This window comes from Electrona antarctica (assembly GCF_951216825.1).
Source record: "Electrona antarctica genome assembly, chromosome: 17".
NCBI lineage: Eukaryota > Metazoa > Chordata > Actinopteri > Myctophiformes > Myctophidae > Electrona > Electrona antarctica.
The window spans coordinates 34,735,772-34,747,577 of record NC_136798.1 but is presented as its reverse complement, the minus strand read 5'-3'; the positions used below and the strand labels follow the sequence as shown (position 1 = coordinate 34,747,577).

The following is an 11,806-nucleotide window of genomic DNA, read 5'->3' as shown; positions in this document are numbered from 1 at the left end:
TCGGTTCCTCTTAATCATGCACACATGTATTCTGTCTTGCTGTCTTTACTGTATAAAATATCTATACTTAGTGTAATACTTTAATGTCATATACTTTAGACATTCTTAATTTAACCAATATTATAATAATAATAGTATTATATATTTTTTGTCCCATCTCTAGTATCATAGACCTAGAGACACTGTCCTCTGCTGGCCGCTGGGGTGCACTGCCCATGACTAGACTTCAACATGATAACATAATATTTTTTAGCTGTCATAGATATAATATAATATCGCACACATGGAACTTATATATCCGTGTGGATATGTATGCTTTCTTTTTTCCATAGGCAAGAAAATACTATATTACCCCTACAGTTTATATACTGGCCTCTTCACTGACTGCCAGAATGCTTGAGAATTGATTGTAAGACTCCTGTTATGAAGCCAGAAATGTACTTCCCCCTCCTACAGTAGTTCATAATACATTCCTAACTTCTTTGGCTAATGGTTTTTGATTGAATATTTTATTTAGGCAACATATAAATGCAAACAGCACAATGTACAGTCAGGCATTTCTTTTGTCCGAAAAAGGATTTCACCGAAGAAAGACCTTGCGGCCTTGTTTCCATTCGGGTCCCATCCACTCACACATGACATGAATAATAATTTAACACAGTAACAACAGTTGATATAACAGCATATTGTTGTTGTGGGTTGTTTGTTAAATATAATTTATATAATAAATATTTATAATATAAATTATGACTTGATTTGACATGACTTGAAAAAAGGCTACTGTGCAAACGCAACCAAAATCGATTATTAGGAGGACATACAATGCTTTATTTTATTGTATGTGAAAGCAATATCAGCAATTGACCATAATGTACATGTTTAATCACTCGATCCAATTCATCATACCTAAATAACAACTTTTGTTGTTTAAAGTACAATATTGACAAGATTGAGAGAAAACAAACACAACGAGACCATATTTTACATCTGTTTTTCCTGAAGCAAAGCTTGCTGTTCATCTCAAAGCATTGTCACAAAAGTGTCTGGAACTGCTTTGTAGCAGGAATTAGACCACCCAGAGTCTCTCTGCAGAACCCTCTACTTTGGCGTGTTGTTAGACCTGTCTGGACAGAGTGGGGATGATGTCCTGGACCCATTTCTGAGTTGGTTCAACACATACCTGCCTACCATTCTTCATTGTGAACCTATAGAACAGACAGAGATAGAGAGAAGATTTTCCATCATCAATGTGTTTCATAATAAACTTACATTGTAAGTGGAGACGGTGCCGTATCTGCTTCTGGGCCCCTTCCCTACTTACTTCACAAGTGTTACCGATGATACTAATGAAGGCTCTGTTCCATTCTGGTCAAACAGAGTCAGGGTGCTGCTATTGTGCATGCTGGCTCACTGGAAACACCCCCGTACGAGTGTGTATACTATAGTATATACCAGGGGTGGGCAACTTTGACGATGGAGAGGGCCGCTATATTTCCACACTCACTCCCTAGGGCCATATATTACTGTCGGCGCAAAAATAGCCGATCTACAAGCTCAAAACGCGCGACGCGTTTTGAGCTTGTAGATCGGCTATTTTTGCTATATTCGAATTGAAATGTTGAATTATTTTTTGCTATTTTTTAATTGGAATCCTGGAAATTAACATTTTTATGTAATTTCAAATGCTTGAATCTATAATCGGTGTGTGTGCCTCAGCTCACGGCTTCACGTTGCGACGTTCAGAGTATGGGTTTTATGCCGTTCAGACTATGGGTATAGCAGACTTTTATGGGTAAGTCTCCCATTGGCTTAGAGGCAGCCTAGAGACGAGGCAGCCAATCATGAAAAGGTGTCTACTACGGACGCTACTAGAGGTAGTAGTGAATATAGGATGCTTTTCAAGCAAATGGCAAAAAGAAAACCTATAATCTGCATTAACTGGTAGCTGACATGTCAGTTCTTTCTTGGTGTTCTTTCTTGGAACTGCATCTGTAGAATGTGTTCAGTGTTTATGTTATTATGTACAATACAATAGTAAGTATAACATAATACTCACACAATGGCGTCCTTAGCACAGGAGACGCTTGTGCGCTCGAATCTCGCCACTTGTCTCATAGCCACGCGTTTGGGGTAAAATTTGAAGCAGCACACAGCCGGACTTAGTTGGTCTGGGAGAGAGAGGAGATACTAGCTAGTCAGGTTGACCCTTAGTCTGGCCATTACTTACACAACAAACTACCTGCCAACATTAGACTGTGATAAAGAGATTTTCATTTGTAAAAAAAGAAAAGAAAAAGAAAAATAGAAATAACATAGTGTGCTAAGAAAATAGCAATAAATAAAGTAAATAACATAGTGGGCTCGCTTACTCATGTATCGCTACTCTATCATCTATAGAGCTTTTGAGGATACCAAAAGTCATTTTACAAAACAAAATAAATAATAGATCAATAGATCAAGTTAACTTACCTTCTATTACCAGATAGAGTTAACTTACCTTATATTATACCAGGACGTCCAGAGATGAAAAATGTAAAAAGAAAAAGAAGAAAAAAAGAAGAAGAAGAAAGGTAGGTTAAAACTTACTGTCTTGTTCTGCCAGGACATCCAGAGATGAGAACAGCAGCATGCAGACCACTAGAATAACTGGTATCTTCTTCATCCCCATAGTCGTCATCATTATTATGGTTGTAGTCGCGTTGTATCTGATTCGGATTCTCTCTCTGTCTGTCTCTCTCTCTCTATTTATCTCTCTTTCCACAGGGGTGTGGAGAGCATTCCGAGTCACAGAACATTTTCCAGGAACAGATCCAGGAGGTTGGCTTTACTGTACTGACATCTATTTTCTGTGTATAGATGTGGTAACATGTGCCTGACACATGTCATTTACATGCTGTTATGTATGTCCCTCAACAAAACTGCAATCCGTGCATCATGCTGAAGCAAATCATGATTCACCCTCTTCATTACAATTCTGTGGGATTGAGATAGCCGTGATGCCTATATCAGAAGGCATGATATTCTAAAGAAACTGTCCCAAAGACAAATGCAATGGATATACACATGCACTCCATACTATAGCACCCAATGTGGAGTGAATATAGCTATAATATTGATACTATATAGATTAAAATGCTTTTTGGGTTAAGACTGTATTTAATCCCCCTGCACTGTGTTGGATGTGTAACTTTATGATAATGCCTCAAATTGCCTGTAACTAATTATTCAAATTACCAGTATTTTTGAAATTTTGGGTGCTACCTCGGGGCGGTGGTGGCTCAGAGGTATAGAGTGGCTGGATGGTAACCGCAAGGTTGCCAGTTCGATCCCGGGCTCCCCCAGAGTCAGTGTCGATGTGTCCTTTAAGCAAGACACTGAACCCCATTTTGCTCCTGATGTACTGGTTGGTGCCTTGCATGGTTTCCGCCGCCATCGGTGTATGAATGTGTGTATGAATGGGTGAATGTAATGCACAATCTATGTAAAGCGCCTTGGATAAAGGCGCTATATAAATGCACCATTTACCTGTTGGGGATTTTTTTCAATTACTACATTTGATTTATTTTCTTTCTTTTCTTTTTTTGACACATAATATAGCTCACAAACATAATCCTCTCTCTCTCTCTCTCTCTCTCTCTCTCTCTCTCTCTCTGCATACAGCACACACATTTAGCCAGAACCATAACCTAACCCTAATCTTATACCTACCCAACCTAAGCTGACCCTGATTCTAGTTCTTCAAACTGTCCGTGGAAATGTATTGATTGGAACGATATGAGGGAATGGCCATGTACTGTAGTTGACCTTATAAGACGATTGACTGTTGTTACCATTACGTGTTCCTGAAAACATTGATGCTTGGTCTGTGATCATGAAACTGAAAGACATCGTTTAAATGTTGTCATCGTCATCATTTTACAGATGAAAGCCTCTGTTACGTGGAAACAACGACCATTGAAAATATATAGGAATCCAGTTCTTGAGGATCGAGGTCATGTTGGGACAAGAGGCATGGTCGTGTTGGTTTCGATTTGCGGCCCTTGAGGAACAATATGTCTTTCCATCCAACAGTTATTTCCCAACAGCTGTGGTGATGCTGATGGATCTGCTCTTACAACATGCTGTTCAAAGTGAAAGAGTGTGCATGATGTTGTGTAAAAGTGACGTGTATGTGCGTGCCTACTCAAAGTGAAAGTAATGTGTGCCTTCTCAAAGTGAAAGTGTGCTGCTTGGTCAAATGCAAATGAGTGAATAATGTTTCCAGTACAAGTCTTATTAAGGATTGGCCACTGTGGGTTCAGTGCCTTGCTCAAGGGCACTACACCAGTGGGTGGGCGCTCATTCAATTAAAAAGGAATATCTGCACTCTCTTGAGTAGTTTCTTATGAACTTTTTTTTTTTTTTAATGAACACATTAAAAATAGCGGTCTATGTAGAGAAACGGACGTGTAGGTAGACCGCAATATAAAGGTTATAGACCTGTTCAGCAAAATTCAGCTAAGAGATTTATTTCAATGCATTAGACAAAAGTGCTTGGAATAATGCCTTCCTGACTGACTGACTGACTGACTGACTGACTGGTCCCAGCCATCCACACCATGAGGTATGGACCCAACATGCACGCACACATTCACGCACAGTCGCATACATCCAATACATTGAACCATAGCTTTAGATTGATAAAATACCTACTTTAATGTTTATTATTGTTCATTTATCGTTATTTTGTTGTTCAAAGTAAGTAGACATATTACTTCATAGCGTATCACCATGCAACGCTTTGTGAGCTTGTGGTAAAACTCCAACCATATGCTTTCTAGTGAAGTAGTATGAAACCATAATTCCTCATTTAATAACTGCAATGTTACTATATTGAGCTCATTTCAAGGTCAGAGACTCAGAGGAGGTCCCCACGAACCCACCCATTCAATACAGTACATCGTCCTGAACTGCTTAAATAAGATACCAGAAGATGTTGTCAGTTGGGCCAGTCACTACCTTGTGGCTGGTCAGCCCAGCCTGTGGGCTCCTGCATGTGGGAGCTAGCCCAGGGGATCTCAACGTTTTTGGCCGGGGACCCCCGGAAATGCTTTGGCAACGTCTCGGGACCCCCGCCCCGCCCCCTCCCGACCCCCAATATAAATTGACTGCTACAATAACCTTAAACCATTTTGGGCGGGAACCCCTTTTGGTGTTTTAAGCATTGTTATAATTTAGCTATTGAAAAATAGCAGATCTACAAGCTCATAGCGCGCCACCGAGTGGCGCGCTACGAGCTTGTAGGTCTGCTATTTTTGAAAAAAATAGAAAAAAAATATATATATATATATATATATATATATATATTTTTTCAAATAATTTGGGGACCCCCTAAAATAATTTGGCGACCCCCCGAGGGGTCGCGACCCACGGGTTGAGAACCCCTGAGCTAGCCTATGCTCTGCTGTTGCTGTACTTTGCTGAATAAACCTGAGAGAAACATCGTCAAGCTGTCTGCTGCGTCTCCACTGTCTCCGTTCTCCAGTTCTTTTACTCGAGTCTCTTATGCACGGTGAGGACTAGAGTGTCCTTTAAAATTATTTACAACACCAGTAAAACCACGCTGACAGTGATGACATTAAGAAAACTATTTGCATAACATACTCAGTTTCCGCGTAACCCCCTTCTTCTACCTATGTTAAACCAACAATTAATATCAATGTACAAAAAAAAGAAAATAAATATTTTTTAATTTTCAGTTTATTAAAAGTGTATTTTTCCATTTGTTTTATGGTAGCATATGCAACAGAAAGTGTGTGTGTTTGATTATCGCTTACAGAGACTGTCCTGCAGAAAAGATTAGGTCGCCACTGTATGCTGTTGCTTGTGCGTCTTATTGCCACATTGTGTGTGTGTGTGTGTGTGTGTGTGTGTGTGTGTGTGTGTGTGTGTGTGTGTGTGTGTGTGTGTGTGTGTGTGCGTGCGTGCGTGCGTGCGTGCGTGCGTGCGTGCGTGCGTGCGTGCGTGCGTGCGTGCGTGCGTGCGTGCGTGCGTGCGTGCGTGCGTGCGTGCGTGTGTGTGCATGTGTGTGTGTGTGTGTAATAACGGAAACAAACTGTGGTCAGTGTTTACACTTATCCGTACTCTGTGTGTGCATCCTGAATGCACTGATGCATACATAGATTATGCTCTTGCATGTGAGGTAGACCATATAATTATTGCTTATGTCTAGCCGTTATATTTTACCATCACTTATGATACTTAAAATACATTGTGATATTTGGTAGCTTGTAAGAGCCTATAGTGGCCCTATTTTTGTCCCTGCCTTACCCCTTATCCCTACATTTTGTTGCCTTTTTGCCTATGCATTTGTACAGTGTGGTTGTGTCTGTTTATGTACTGTATTTGTTTAATCATTTCCAGTTTCATTTGTTTATCCTGTATGATTGTTATCCCAACCTGAATTATGTTTTGTTCTTTCTTTCTTTCTTTCTTTCTTTCTGTTAACAAAATAGCAGAAGAGTTTGGGTCGCGACCCCACATGGGGTCACGGGACACTGACAGTGGGGTCGCGCACAATTATTTTGGGACAATTAAAAAAAGAATACTCATTCAACAAAATGAGTGGAACTTGTAACCCATTTGTAACCCATTTGGGTGCTATACTCTCTCCTCTGCCAACCTGGGGGGAGCACCAAACTGAACTCATGTTTCCTTCAATGCATGAGGAGTGAGCAGACCACTTCACTTGTTATCACCAGACAGGGGGTGGGGAGTTTCGGAGATTCCCCCGGTCGGAGTTCAAAGAAAGAGCATGTTTATCTCTGTAGTATGTCTATCTGCAGGTGTTGCGCACGGAATATAGGCCTATTCAATCTCCAAACTCACACAAGTTCACAACACAAGGCGTCGTGCCGCACCACGTTGTGAGCTTGATATCTGCAAAGCGATCCTACTATGAAGCATGCTTAGTCATGAAAAAAGGGGGGGGGGGGAAAGAAAACAAGAACAAAGATTTAAAAAACAGCTATGCGCAGCATTTTGATCCATTCTCTTACATTTATTTTGACCCATTGTGTTACTGTGCCATTTTGCCAACCATGCAACATTAGCCCCCCACCCGCAGCACACAGCACTGCAACAGCAGAGAGAGAGCACAAGGATGCGGGGAGAGCAGCTGGCATGGAGGTGAAAACATTCTGGGCGGGAACCCCTTTTGGTGTTTTAAGCATTATGTTATACTTTAGCTATTGAACAATAGCAGAGGTCTTTTTTTTATACATTTTAAAAAGACATTTTTTAAATTTCGACGTCAGGTCAAAATGGGTTAATGTGAATGTAAATTGAGATATTCCTCTAATTTGACAGTAAAATTTGCGCCGCCAACTTTTGGTCTGCGCCGCAGTCCGAAGCCCCCAAACAGAGTCATGGAAAGAAATTGGCCCGAGGCCAAAATGCGTTGCTGACCCCTGACCTAGACTGTAGAACAACATCACTCAGATCTGACCCGCCATTGACTCTTTTAATTGTAGGTTCAAAAGTTGCATTTAATGAAATCTATGAAACCTGTAGCCACAGCACGTTGGTCAATGTTGGTTAACTTGTTTTTAAAACACCTTTATTCGACTTCAGCTGAGAAATAATGCTTTTTTTATTGCCAGAAAGTAATATCAGCAATTGATAATGAAACTACACGTTGAAATCATTGCAATTGATACCTAAAAAAAAACCAAACGAAAGCGAAAGCGATTCATACAAATACAAAAATGCTTTCAAGTTTCAAGTTTCAAGTAGCATATTGCTAGGATAGAGAGAGAGAGAGAGAGAGAGAGAGAGAGAGAGAGAGAGAGAGAGAGAGAGAGAGTATATCACTAGTTAAAGCGGCACTATGTGACTTTTTTTTATGAATATAATGACATTTTGATTTTAGTTTTAGTCATAGTCTCTTGAATAGTTTTCATTTAGTTTTAGTCACATTTTAGTCACCTGGAATGTTTTAGTGTTAGTCTAGTTTTAGTCGACTAAATATCATAAGATTTTAGTCGACTAAATCTACAGTTGATTTTGTCGACTAAAATGTATTTTGGCGGGCCTTGATGCCGTCGTAATGACTGTTTTTTCACTTGCTGAAAATAGCCGATCTATGAGCTCACAACACGTCGCACTGTGAGCTTGTAGATCGGCCATTTTCAGCATGCAACTAATTGTAAAATGATACTGGATCTCTTGTCCACTAGTCCCTTTAGTCTAATGGCCGCTTTTAGCCCAAGGAGTGTTTTTTGTGCAAAACTAATGCTTGGAATGGATTCAGAATGATGCAAACTCCCTAGTTTCACATATTATGTTAATTACTCAAATTGCCAGGACAATTCTAGTTTTTATTTGTTCGGTATATTTAGTTCAGTGTCTGAACTGAACTTCTATCCAATCCACCAAAAACTAAAAATCCAAGTCGGGCTTGTTTCTCTACTGAATTTAACCACTGTGCTTCAAAAAATCAAACAAATACTCAACAGGCACTGGCATGTGCTCCAAGCAGAGCCAACATTGAAGGACCTTTGTAAATCCCCACCCCTTGTTGCATTCAGGAGGGCACCCATAATCAAAGGTACAACAAAAATATGGTTCAGAAAAAGACCACATGGCTGACAACAACTGGAATGTACAGATGTGGTATGTGTGCCTGCTGCAACAACACATCAGACAAGAAATCATTCAATCATCCCCACACTGGAAAGAAAATTCCTATTCGTCAATTCATTCATTGCAAATCGACACACGTGATTTACATGTTACTATGTCCTTGTGGTCTGGCATACGTAGGGCAAACTAAACGACCCCTCAAACAGAGAATATCAGAACACAAAACTGCAATCCGTACAGGAAATATGGATTATGCCATTGCAAAACATTAACCATGGTTCACCTTCTTCATTAAAATTCTGTGGGATTGAGAGAATCTAGATGCCCAGCAGAGGGGGTGATATTCTAAAGAGACTAGCCCAAAGAGAAATGCAGTGGATATACACACTCAACACCATATGACACCCAATGGACTGAATGATGACTATAGCTTAAAATGCTTTTTGGGTTAAGATTGGCTTTAATGCCTGGATGTGTAACTGAGATATATATACTATGCCTAAAATGTTTATTCAAATCAGTTTGTGATTGGACCCTGTTGATTGACTTGAGATTTCAGCTGTAGGTGAACTCTGACCCTTTTGTATAAATTGACTTGAATTCACTTGATGTGGATGCTCTGATGAAGGCTGCATAGCCGAAACGCGTAAGCGTTCCTTTTTGGTGTGTGCCAATAAAGAAATGGAAATGTGAGTCCGCCGTTTGTTTAATTTTTTGGATGTGCTACCTTTTTGGAATTTCTTTAATTCCTATTTTTTTATGTATATTGGATTTAGGTTTGGCACTCCACTGAAAACCATTGCTGATGCGCAACCTCTTTTTCTCATATATTTAGTGTTAGTTTTAGTCATCACAGCTTAGTTTTCATTTAGTTTCCATTTAGTTTTCGTCAGTGAAAACTTTTTTTTTAGTCGCCGAAATCAACACTGCAGGCTGAAGGCTGGGAGGCAGAGATTATGGGTCATGTAGTCTAGCTGGAGTTCACGTAGGCAGTGATGCCCATTTCTGGTTTCGGTAAGTACAGAATTCCTACCACTGGTCACTGTCAACCTATTGAACAGACATTATACATGTACAGGTGCAGTTGACACAAACGTGAAACATGAAAATCTTCTCTCTATGTGTGCTCAGTCAGTATATGTACAGTAGTCAGTGTTTACGTATGGGTGCAGTATGGTAATTATAACATAATTACTACTCACAAAACACCCTTCCTAGCACAGTGGATGTGTGTGAGCTGGTATTTCACCATGCGTGCATAATTACCTGCTATTGTCTGTACAGCACTTTGGTGAATGTGTGTGGGGGTTTTTTTTGCTTCATGAATTAATTTGACTTAAACATAACCATTGTGTGTGGACTAATTAGGAACCAAAAATGTTTGTTAACAAAAATGCTTGTTTTATTGTTGAAGAAAACAAGGGTTAATATAAACATCGGATTATTGAAATGCACGATTAAAGCACTATACATTTGATACATTAATGAGCACTGATTCAATTTCTTACAAATTGAAAAAAGATATAGAAAGATATAGAAAACAAAATAAACCAGTAAAGACGCCCTGAAGTAGGGCAAAAAAATGTGTGGCCTAGAGTTTGAATGGACCGGTAGAGTTTGAATGGACAGGTATCAGTCAAAAGGGAGACATCGAAGAGGAAGGACGGGTGGGGGCGGATACATTTTTGGACTCCCCATGGGTGATGATGTGCTGGACCCATATCTTAGCTGGGTCAACGCAGACCGTGGCACCATTCCTCATTGTAACCCTAGAACAGACAGAGATTTTCACTTTTAACACATTCAATCCAGGAAAGCATATTTTAGACGTTTAGCTTAATAGCACATTGTTTCTCAAAGTGGGGCCGGGGGTATAGTTATAATACAGCATCACAAACCTGTTAGTCACTTGTCTTTAACCATTGTCTTATACTTTGGTTATTCAAAAATGCCAGCTATACAAGCTCATAGCATGTCACTTTGTGCAGCGCTTTGAGCTTCTGCTAGCAAAAATATATAGCCTATTTTTAAAGAGAAAATGTTTAACTCAAATCTTTGTTTCTGGGAGGTCCCTGGCCTCCGTGGCCAAATACGTATAGACCTATAATATTGGGGGTATTTGAGCACCACTGAAATAGCAACAGATTTAGAAGACACCTTTAGAATCGGCCTCAGGTCCTCATGGATTAAGGCGTTTCATTTCACATTTTACAGTATTCGTGTGTGTGTGTGTGTGTGTGTGTGTGTGTGTGTGTGTGTGTGTGTGTGTGTGTGTGTGTGTGTGTGTGTGTGTGTGTGTGTGTGTGTGTGTGTGTGTGTGTGTGTGTGTGTGTGTGTGTGTGTGTGTGTGTGGGTGCGTGCCATTTTATTTTTAGCCAATATAAAAAAGTACCACAAAATATCGGTACCATTTATCATTTCTGCCCCATTGGGGCAGGCTAGAACCTCGGCCCTGTCCGGGACGCACCCTTGTGCGAAAACACTATTATGTGAGTCTATAGAGCGTCGCAGTCCCGCCCCCCTTCATGACGACGCCAGGCCCATGAAATAATTCCCAATGCATTTTTCCCATAGACATTTCAAAAAGTATTTATTTAAATACCTTTTAAGCGTCGTACGAAGCCAACTCGAGTCTTGACAAATCCTGACAACAAACACAATATTTTGGACCAAACAAATAATTACAAAGAAGAAAAACTACAAAAAAAGTGTTAACCTGCCGTTTTTTTCTACTTTCTAATTCTTTGTTTGGCCCAAAACATTGTGTTTATTGTCATGATTTGTCACGACAAGAGTTGGCTTTGTCCGCGGCGTAAACGTCTTTAAATAAATACTTTTCAAAAAGTCTATGAGGAAAATGAACGGGGTTTTCTTTTCCGGGTCTCTCGAGGGGGCGGGACTGTCACTGCGACGCTCAGTTAACTAACTAACTGTAACTGCTAACTGCACACTGCACCATGTAATACTCACACAATGCTATCCATATGACAGTGAAGGTGTGTGCGCTGGAACGCCGTCACTCTTGCCTTAGGCAGCCGTTTGGCGCTATACGCGAAGCAGCACTCCGCTGTACCAAGCATGTCTGGACGAACGCCGGTGTCAATGCCAGAATTGTCTGGAAACAATATAGCTGCAAGCACAGTATGAGTGGTAGAGTACAGTACAGTATGAGTAGTACAGTGCA

At 40.3% G+C, this 11,806-nt stretch overlaps 1 long non-coding RNA gene across 1 annotated transcript; it reads right to left on the bottom strand.

Moving 5' to 3' along the window:
• Positions 1-816: 816 nt before the first annotated feature.
• On the bottom strand, positions 817-2,715 carry LOC306940931. The gene is made up of 3 exons (XR_013792076.1): positions 2,587-2,715; positions 2,057-2,168; positions 817-1,205 (listed from the first exon to the last, which is right to left on the bottom strand). It is a non-coding gene; the product is annotated as an uncharacterized lncRNA (long non-coding RNA).
• Positions 2,716-11,806: the final 9,091 nt, after the last annotated feature.